Source organism: Centruroides sculpturatus, unplaced genomic scaffold (assembly GCF_000671375.1).
Source record: "Centruroides sculpturatus isolate CEXI.00-Female unplaced genomic scaffold, Cexi_2.0 scaffold14, whole genome shotgun sequence".
NCBI classification, from domain to species: Eukaryota; Metazoa; Arthropoda; class Arachnida; order Scorpiones; family Buthidae; genus Centruroides; species Centruroides sculpturatus.
In genome coordinates this window covers 638,020-649,835 of record NW_019384312.1, presented here as the reverse complement: position 1 = coordinate 649,835, position 11,816 = coordinate 638,020, and the positions used below count along the sequence as shown (strand labels likewise).

Below are 11,816 nucleotides of genomic sequence, written 5' to 3'. Positions count from 1 at the left end.
GCAACTCGACTCTCCCACGATTAAATCATGAGTACATCACTAGTCTAGAATCTCTAGATCACTGTAATTTTTCTTGATTGATTCGACTGTGATGTTCCACATATCCCATCCATATTGCTGACTTTATCAGGATGGATTCTTTAATCTAAAAAAAAAACTCTTAATTCAGACACATCTCAGAATGCAAACCATGCTCGTCCTTTGTGATACTGCTAAAAAAATCCTTAATTATGTATCTAAACTCACACGATAACTTAATTTCTTATTAATAAATTGTATTGAAATCATTTAACTTCCAAATAATGATGTTCTTAAAAGAAAATTCGGGTTTGATTTTTTTTATTTCCGTCAAATACATACAGTAATCCAGTCGACCCCCCTATAACATTGTTGATAATTCCGTTTTATATGAATTCCATGTTGTACGAATCACTTAGATTTTACAAATACGTGTGCCGGGCTGTGAACAGTTCACGTATTTATAAAATCTAGGTGACTTGTACAATATGGAATTCATATAAAACGGAATTATCAACAGTGTTATAGGGGGGTCGACTGTTTTTAAAGAAATCAATATAGCAATTTAACAAGTTTTCTTTTAATAAAAACAATATTTTTTTATTGTGTAACTTAAAAACTTATGTAAGAACAAATTTTTATTCGAGTCATTCTTACAAATTCCGCATTTCAGCAATCCCAATTTCATATGATACATATATACAGTATATATACAATAGCTACCTTCTCTCTGTAATAAACTTAATAAATATTCAATTTTTACGTATATAATTATATTAAAAAATGAGTTTATACAACGTACAGTTTAAAACTGCTTTCAAATACAAATACAAATACGTGAGCCGTTCACAGCCCGGCACACGTATTTGTAAAATCTAAGTGACTCGTACAACACGGATTTCATATAAAACGGAATTATCAACAGTGTTATAGGGGGAGGGGTCGACTGTACACTAATACAATATATTTAGAAGCATCCAAACTTGTTTTAACAATTTATTTGTCAACAATTATGTTACATTTCTGAACCGCAATAAATTCCTTAAAATAATAAATAAATAAATAAATAAATAAATAAAAAAGCAACAGACAAATTAACAAAACGGATCAATACGGAAGCGCACACGTGGATCACAATGTAACCCACCGCCAGATGTCGATAGTTTCTATGTGTATTATACGTGCACCATGCTGATGGCCTTGTACCGTATCTTCCTGCTGGCACTGGTCGAGTGGTATCCGGTTTGCGGGGGCCACCGGGGTGACGTCTTCAGGTAGGGCACAGTATCTAGTAAAGATACGGATGGAAATTGGGTTGCACTATAATTATTAAAAGGGGGAAATTTATTATCAAATTGCACCGGTTATCAACAGGTATCATCCATCTATTACGTAGTCTCATTACGAAGAACTTAAGTTTGGAGGTGAGTGCATTTAATCTATTGAATAAGCTTACGGATCTGGTATATAATTTGCTTGGCAGCCATGGTGGTATTCGGCATTGATATCTCTTGTATCAGATTTAAAAGTCTCGGGCCTCGTAACGTCCTTGATCTTTAATAATAATAATAATGTAGACAAGGTTTAACCAGTATTAAAAATCCTTATAATTTCGTGATTTTTATGATTAGATTTCGAAAGAAATTATTCCGTTAAGATTGTCGATTTCTAAATTACACAAATCTTTCGTGTATAATAGACAATTAAACGGTAATTTTTTGAACACTTGCCATGTATGAGCAAATATTGTTTTGCCCTTAGCCAAATCGAGGTTACACCGGAAATAACATCGATGTCGTCATCAGCATGGGTGTACCGGAAGTGAAGAAATGGTAGAATGCGTAATGCTAGAATGCGCACGAAGAGGGCAATGCTCTTTTTTGACAGATGCAACTTTATGCTTGACGAGTTATATATGTTGCAATTACTTAAAATTATATCTTAGAGTCTTGGGAGGAATTTTTTAATTGTGCTGTGTTTTTTTTTTTCTTTTCTTCTCTTTGGCATTCTTCCANATATTATTATTATTATTATTTTTACATATCTTACAACACGCTTTAATGATTCGTATACGTATAAATATATAAATTATATACTTGAAACTTCATTGCGTTATGTATTCTTAAAGTTAGATTGCGTACGAAGTGATACCGTATTAAATTGGATTATGACGTAAAAATGTAATGAAATTGCAAATGTAAAATGAATAAATTCACTAATTTATGTGGTGTGACGGGCGAGAATCTTTGTCCCAGTTAAAAAAATGTCGTGAATAAAATATATACGAAATGTTAAACAAATTTCAATAAAAATTTATAAAAAATTTTGTTTTTATAATGCTTATTGTGCAATAATAAAATATTTAGCTTATCCAATCAAGTGTAATGCTGATAATATAAAAAAATACTGATGAAGAATGTAAATTAAAGAATTATGAATTAAATGTAATGAGTTAGTAATAAAATATCAAATATGGCAAAATTTGAGGAAGATAATATTGCAAATTTATAATAGCTGAGATTTGGTTCTCAACTATTTTAATTAAAATATTATCTTGTATATCAAAATGTAGTTTATAAATTATATATTGATATATAAAATTTAGATAAAAGATTGAAATGTAAACAGTATATAAGATTTCAAGTTATATTCAGTTACATAAAAATTTTAGTTAAATAAGTTATTGCAAGATTTACAGTTGTAAGGGTCATTTCAATAACACTATCCAACAAAAAAATACATTTATGTTCTGGCATTAAAATAGGTGACTTTCATAGAAAAAAAAATTTTCCAGATTTCAAAAATCACCTTGAAATATTCTTATCACGCAAGGGGGAAACCTAGACACATCTTTGTGTAATGGTACAGTACCATACAAAATAGCATGTGATTATAGCATAAATCTGTAAAAGTCATTTTAATGTTGTTTTGCTTTTTTATTTGCACTGTTTCAGCCAGTAACAAATCAGCAAGGGCAGATTCCTTCCTACCATGGTAGCAAAAGTTACTGTAATCTGTTCAGTTATGGTTGCTATAGCTTCTTATTAAATTCTAGAGATAAATTTAATTTGTTGAGTATAAATGGACATTTATTTGAATACCATCTGTCTCAACAACTGTTCGATAACCTAGCAACAAAGCTCACTTCCAGTTTAAAGCACTTTAAACAATACATTTAGTTTATGAACATGGGCTATCAGTTTCAAGTTTCAGCAGCTTGTTTTACTTCACTGAAAATGCTTCCTATTGTATTAATTCCTAATATTGATGTTACATCATTACTCTACATTGGTAATGCACAAATATCTGATGTACTAAGGGCTTTGATATCTGAAAATTATAATATTATGTTAGAGCAAACTTGCACTTATAATACAACTTCCAGTACCTATATTTCTCACAAATACAAACATTTTTGATCTCTTTAGAGGTCCTTTTCAGATATTAGAATAAGAAAGATGAATTATTTTACCAATCATCCTTATTGCCATTATATTTGAAAATTTAGCTGCCAGACTACTGATCTTTCTTATTACTGTTATATTCAAAATAATTTTAAAAAGCAAATGCTAAAGACATTCAAAAATTTAACTGCCAATGTTCTAAAAATCTTTTAAAATTCAAATGTTTAGTTGCTTATATTTTAGTCAACTTCTAGGTCTGATGTTATGTTACATTTTCTTGCTGATTTTCAAAATGTAGGCATTGAAATTGATAAGACACCACTTTTATTTCCTTTGAGGTAAAATATTGGGTAGTGTAATTATTTCAATAAAAATTTGAAAGCATGTTTAGTTTGAGAGCATGAAACAGAATACAGATTGTATCCTTTATTGGATATCAAGAAATTAGGGTCAAAGATTTGAGTTGTGATTACTTATCAAATAAATTTACTGTATATATATATATTAACTGGTATAAAAGTTTGTGAAACTTGACCCTGTAATAATCTCAATGAATACACAATTTAAGTCAGGTAGTCCAGGAAGTTTTATTTTAAGAAACATATTAGGTCAATCTGATCATCTCCATATCTGTAAACTGAAGTTGGCCACATTATGACCTAAAATATTTCTTAAAGTAAAACTTATTTGACTATCTGAATTAAATTGTCTATTCATTGAATAATGATGAATATCAATCAATACATAATGTTAAAATATATCTATGAGTTAGTGTGATAAGTTACTATTAAAATGAGTTGTTATAACTATTATATTTTAAGACCTTAAGATCTGTTATTTAGACAATAAGTAAATAATTTTATTTTATAACTATTCAATTTCAAGCATTTTAATCTGATTGGTAATTACAGTTACTCAGTTAACCGGTTGTTGAACTGGTTGATTTTTGTCTCTGACAACTGCTGATTGTTATTTATCCTTTTAGAAGTATTTATGTTATCTAGTCTGTTTAATTATTGAATACAATTAAAACTCTGCATATGCAATTTAACACATTTTATCTAATCCTATGTATCACATCTAACATTTTAAAGGTCACAATGCTTGTGGTTAACGTTTTGTGAATCATATTATATGAATCATAAGCATATAAGTGTTTAAAATACACTGTCATAATTAATAATAGATTATTTCATTTAACAAATACATAATTTTTTAATTTTATGTATTTATGAAAATAATGTTTTGATCACATTTGACATATTTGCTATCGGAAGCAGTATCAATTTAATTTCATTTCTTATTCAAAATAAAACAAAATCATTTAACGGCAAGAATAGTCAAGTCTGCTACTTTTTATTTAAAATGCAAATTTGCAAAATTTGAAATATCTGAAACCCTATCTAGCTTTGATAATGTTTAAAATTTAATAAATTTGACATTTATTTTTGTTGTTGAATTTTTTTATTTTACTGGTGATCTTAATTAAAATACTCTTATACAACACTGTCTGGAAGTTTTATTAATATAAGTTTCCAACTTATATTAATAAAACTTGTTTATAAAATTTGTTGTTTATGAATAAAACAACAAATTAAAAGATCAAAAATAATATTTTAAATAATAATAATGGAAAAGCAAATATTAATTTAAACTAATAATTAACACAAAGATAATCCTTTGCATTAATTATTAGATTTTGTCAGCAGATGTGGTTGGAACTGATCTAAGGAGACAACTGAATGCATTTGAATTTTTTTGGAATCACTAAATAAACACAAAAGTATTCAAATAGTTTTATTTCTTGTGCAACAGTTTATCTGTTGGAAATTAACACTAGTTTTGGAATACAAAGAGTCAAATACATGATTTGATTTTCCTACCATTAGACTCAATGGATTTCATTTTCCACATGTGTGAGCCATGCGGAATCTGTGTACAGGTCCTCTTTTTCTATGGCATATTAATAATTTTAAAACTTTTAAAATATGTGAAAAATTTATTTAAATAAACTGTGAATTAAAAACTAATTTTATTGCAGAATCCCAAGTTTTATTGTCAGAACCCTAGGGTCTTTGGAACACAAGTTGGAAACCACTGGTCTAAAGAGATATTTAGTGGTCTAAATGCAATCAGATCTACTGTTGTAACAGTTCAGGGCATGCTGAAAACATTTCCATAAAATAGAAAATATTACCAAAACTTGCCACTTCTGATACTACAAGTGACAATCATGTCCTCAATAGAGAGGTTGAGGCACACGTTTTAAACGTGTAAACGTGTACGTGTGACGTTCGGCGCCGCTTTCCTGTAAGCCTAAAAGTTTGACGATAGTGTTTGAAATGTCGAGCGTGATTCCACCGACTATCCAAACATCATTGTCAAACTTTTAGGCTTACAGGAAAGCGGCGCTGAACGTCACACGTACACGTTTACACGTTTAAAACGTGTGCCTCAACCTCTCTAATAAACCACTTTTTAAGTATCCTTGTAATAAATTTGAAAGAATTACTATCTGAAGAACAAATTGACTGATTCAAGACATTATCGCTGTTGGTTAGAGTCTGGATCAGGATCATAAATTTTTTCCACTCTGAGAGCATTAAGAAGTGTTTGCAATTAGGTTACAACTAATGTGTTACTACTTGGTATTAACAGATCAGAAACACCACCTTGGTAAACTTTCTTAGTACATTATGCACTATGCCATAGGATAATCCAACAATTGTAACTAGTGTTGATACCTTTTCAAAATTGTTGACCCAAACAATAGGTTTGTTCCAACACTGATTTGAATTTGAAACCATATAAGGCATGTACAATGTCATTTTCAGCCAAGAACTGAATAAAGTGCATGACAGTTTTAAACCAGTTAGGGACTTGTATTGGAAGAGATCTAATATTTGCTAGAGATATTTGCGAGTTAGAATTTTAAAAGTACATTTTCTGTCACTCTTAGGTTGCAACTATGCAGATGCGAGCAAGCGAGAATATATGGCAAGAAGAGGTGAGACATGATAAATATCAAACCCTGTCAGATATGTGCTAGAACCAGAAATTCACTCACGCCAGCAAGATTTCTTGCTTCTCGCTTGTGTGCATTTTCCTTTGTGAGAACTATATTGCTTGTAACATCTCGCTCACTATTAAATTCGTGTCTGCATAGTCGCACCCTTAGCCTAGGAATAAGTTTGGATGGGGGGTGTAAAGTTAGTGTTTAACTGTTAAAATAAAATACTTGCAAATATTTTTATAAATTTATTTTGTTTTAATAATTATCATCTGCACATCAAATTTAACTAAATATCATGTACCTTAGAAAAAACTTTTAATCGATGCAAAGTTATTTTGTTTTATCATAATTTCACAATTTCTACAAAAACTGGACAAATTAATAATCAATCTAGACCATGAATTTAAAAAGTAGCTTGTCTGGGTGAAAACTGGTCTGGTGGCAACACTAACTGTAACACTGCAGATGCACTAATGGGAACCTGTAACATTATTCATTGGCTGTTCAATTATAGTTGTGTTAACGTCTTCAATGACTTGTGAAATGATTGCCATCAGTTCGGTTGAATTCTCAGATGTCTGTTTCGCTGAACTGACTGTTCATTCTTCTGAGAGCTGGTAGAGTCAATAGTCTTTGCTGTAAATTCTTACAACAGCAAATTTCCCAAAATGCAGCTGCAAAATTGCTATTGTTTTCATAAAACAACTTCATAAGAAATGCAAATTCTGGAAAGGTGATGGCCATTATAGCTGATAATAAGAATTACATTCAACAGTTGTGGCCACTTTTAAGCCCAAAATTTGGCTGTAAAATATGCACTCATGTAATGGAAACTAATTTTTTATTTTTTTATAACAAAAAAGTGATGAGTTTGGTACAGTACTAATATTTTTTTTTATGGAAATGTGTTTACATGTCCTGAAATGACACCAAACCAGACTTCATTGCATTTAGTTTGCTAAATATCTCTAGATAGCATTGAATAAGGGTACTTTAATTATGATCACTTCGTATTTTGTTATTTGTGTTCATATTTCTTTTATACAGCGTGATTGTAAAGTCCCTCTTCAATGGGTCTGGAAAACAGGAGAAGCTTCCAGGAACAGAGTAATGATGTCACAGCAGACGGTGCGTTGAAAGAATTAGAGTAAGTTATGATGTCACCACTCAGCTGAGCCATATGGGTGTAGTCCATTGCAGAGGGACTTTACATGGGGCACCATCATTGTCCACTCACCATTGCCTAGTTGGACAACTGGGCTACTGCTAACTGGGTGACAAAACAAGAGCTCAGTAATAGAATAGAAAAGAATGGTTATTAAAACCATTCTTTTCTATTGATATACTTCCCCGAAAATTTAAATAACATTTTTTGAGAAACAAGTTAAACAAGGTAAAAGAATGATTTTGTAATTAATAAACATATTTATACATGTTACGTACATTATTTATTTATTTATTTATTTATTTTTACAAGTTAATAGAAAAGTCTTGTTGATATCTTTCTCCAAAATTAACAAATGTAGGCACATAAAAACAAAGACAACAATTACATAAAATTAAAAATACATTACATTAAATTCAATATACATTAAAACAAAAAAATATAAAAGTTCTTCGAAAATTTTTTTTGAAGAACTTTCCTTTGATGTGCTTTGTTAACTGCTTCTTCTGACATACAATAATTAACAATGCTACAGTGCATTGTTCCAAAACATTTCCTTAAGTTGGAAATAACTTGTACCTCATAAGTCTTAACCATATTTTTATTTATATATATTTTATCAATATTTACAAATAAATAAATAATATCTGTAAAATCATATGCTTGCTAAGTGTGCAAAAATTTTTAAGTTTCTGTTGCCCAAATGATGGTCTCCTAGTTAACTGTTGCTCAGTTGACTATTGCCCAGTTGACCATCATCCAGTTGTCATGTGTTCCTTTAAATCACACAGTATAAATTTTCTTTAAATACTGTCATTAACGAGTAAGACATCATTATGTGTATATTTCCAGTAATTTTGATAATAGGAATTATGTACAAATAGTATATAATTTTGCATGTTCTTCAGATTCTTCTGAGTAATAAATTATTACTTGTGGATATTTTTATTTAATTTATTTTTACATTTTTTTAGATGTATAAATAGGAAAAAATAAATATCTAAAATTGCAATTCTGTTAAGACTGGCATTTTATGTAATTATTAAAAACATTTTGACTATATGAAAATGAATCTTTGTTTTGGAAATTTGTATAAGATTTCAATATTTTGGTGTGTTAATTGTGATAAAAATGCTTTAAAGTACAGAAAGAATTCAAGAGAAAAATTTTGAATTTGTTTAGTTTTTTGAATAGTTGTATGTCATACAAATAGAAAAGTTTTTGTACATGTTAATACTATAACTGATATTTGTTTTTTGTAGTATTGTTTTGCAAACTTCTGTTTTCTAAGACTTTGATTTCACTACTGTAAATGATTAATATTTATTTTAATTACAGTAACCCCTCTTTACATTGTGCAGTTAGGGAGACAAACCAAATGAGTGATGTAACAGATGGTGTGATATAACAGATCTATCTATCCATTATTGGCTAAAGCATTTTCATATTTGGAAGACAAAAAAACATGTGTGTCATTGTATTGTTCATTTAGATATATTACATCATAACAAGGAACTAGTATATTAACATACTGTATATTGCAATGCAACTATTTGTTTGTATCAATTTTGAAAGTTTTATGTTATGTTAATAGAAATTTATATTTTGTTAATAGAAATTAGAATGCCATTATTTAGTAACAAGACAAGTTTTGATAAGTGCAATATTTCCTCAATTAAACCTTAGGATTCAAATAAACTCTAATTTTTGAATAAATCTAAAGAAATAAAGGTGATGTTAACAATGATACCCAGTCTCAATATACCCAAGGTTGAAAAGTATGGTGAAACATGTTGAAATATATGTTTACATGTCAACAGATATAGGATAATGCAATTTAGAGTGACAGATGAAATTTAACTAAAAATCTCTTTTCAAATTATGTAGAGTTGGACAGTGCTCTGAACCCAAAAATGTTTTTTGAACATTGGAATTCCTATTCCAAGGTTCGAAAAACATTTTTAGAAATAAGATTAAATAATTGTTGAGTATTGAGCATGAAAAAGTTACAATTGAGTTTGTGAATGGAGATATTATAATTAGAAAGATGGTGAGTTTGAACTTGAAGGTACTAAATACCAATTCTGATGACATTGAAAGGGACATGAATGACAATTAACAACTGAATTAGGTTAACTATGAAAATAGTAATTATTTCAAATGTTGTAGTTGTAACCCAATAGTCAATAAACAGTTTTTATAGATCCAAAAATGCACAAGTATTTCAATTTTATCCAGTTATAATAAATCCTGGTTACTAAAAAATCCTGGAGAATACATACATCTTAGAAATAAATTATCAGGGTTTAATTGGGGAAATATGGTATTCATAATTATTAGTTTATAAGTGTTTTTGATCTCTTAGACATAAAGATGATGATAGAAAAGAACAAAATTTTGATCTTTAAAGCAGCATCAAGCTTTCAGAATATTCTTACACTGGTTGAAAATTTGAAAACAAATTATGATAATGTGAAAACCATCAAATAAGATATGTAAAAAGAATTTAGAAAAAAATTAACCATAAAAAAATATTTGGTAGTAAAGAAAGTTCAAAAGATAAAAGATAAATTTTTTAAATTGAAAAGTTTTGCACTCGTAAGAATTCTTTCATACAATTCATATGAGTGCCAATATAAAATTTCAAAAACTAAAGAATAGAAAAGATAATATGGAAGGAAGTATGTGCAGTATTAATACAATAGTCTTATTTATTTGATATAAATAGGACTAAAAGTATGTTAGGCAACTGACAACTGAAAATGTTGACTAATATGGAGATTGAGTAAAATAGAAGAAACATTTTTTAAATTTATAATGTAAATTTATCTGTTTTTCTATATATTTTTTTATATTCAAATAAGTTTACAAATAAATAGTATCATTTTAAAAAATTAGTTTTTAAAATTATGATATATGATTTTTTGTTTTGTTGTTATTTTTAAAATTGTTTACTTGATGCTCTTTTTTATATACCATTTCTATTGTTAAAAAGACAACAACTCGTTAAAATTTTCTGCCAGAATTATTATGAATATATGGAATATGTTTGCTATTAGATGAAATCAGATGACAGGTGGCAATGTACTGTATTTAACATAAAATGAAACAAAATTAAGATGTAGCTTTTACTGACAGAACATTTAGATATAACAAGTTTAAAGCTTCTTCTATCAATGCTCTAGCTTTGACAGAAGAAACATTTACAAGGCATTGATAAAGTACACATTAATAAGTTAAAGTAATAAGTTAAAGTGTAGCATCAATGGTGGTGATCAAATTTATTTCTTAATAAATCATGAGAGGAAAAGACCACTGGTAATTTTGTATATTTGGCAAATGTGACTAGACAGAGGGAGCCTTAGGATTGTTAGGGAGTAGCAAAAACCCTTTGATTATTATATGGAAGTCAAGAATGAGATGCTGAATAGAACATTTGGAGACTTAAAAGCATATAATTTATATGTTTATGTATTAATATTGAAGATCAAATTTTTCAATATGAATATCATTTAGTTCTGTTTAGATCAATCATGAGCAACCTGCAGCCTACAAGATCTTAATATGAGACCCTGAGACTTTGACAGTATAATTTTATTTCTATTTTTTCTACCTTGTCATTACAATCCTAATTAACCTGATATTTGCAACAGTGACATTCAAACTAATCTTAACCAATAAAAAGAAGAAAATAAACTATATTTTATTAGTTTGCATATCATTAGCTTATATTAATATCTAGTGTGCTTGCATTGCTACTATTTGTATATAGCCACAACTGCCTCACCAGAGGCAGCCCCTTGGGCGTCCACGCCTTTCTGGAATTCCCTTATATTCACTATTTGCTTATGGGCTATGCTCCAAGTTTTGTACATTTGTTAATTTCAATTAATGGAACTGACTGGGTGCTCTGAGGTCTCATGTTTCACACTTTCCTATTAGTCTTTTCTTTTCTTCCTACTTCTCATTTCCTCTAAAACTCTTCATCCTTCCTTTTCAAAGGCTATGCTGTAAGGTTGGACCTTCTACTCCTTTTCAGTAAAGTAAAGTACAGTAGATCCCCCTATAAGACGGTAGATACGTTCCGTTCTTTATGAATCAATTTTGTAGGAATCATAGTTTACGGACTACGGCTGTTTGAAAGGTTTTCTTTCATAAAATTAATCGATTCTAGACTAATTCGACTCAACATTTCCAAAATACGTATATTTTTTTG

General features: G+C 29.1%; 1 protein-coding gene across 1 annotated transcript in view; it reads left to right on the top strand.

Annotated features, from left to right (window-relative positions):
* Positions 1-1,161: 1,161 nt before the first annotated feature.
* LOC111622123 (zinc finger protein 91-like) overlaps positions 1,162-11,816 on the top strand; it is a 42,940-nt gene continuing 32,285 nt past the window's right edge. The window contains exon 1 of the mRNA XM_023364450.1: positions 1,162-1,442. The gene's annotated coding sequence lies outside the window, so the exon portion shown is untranslated. The remainder of the gene's footprint in view (positions 1,443-11,816) is intronic.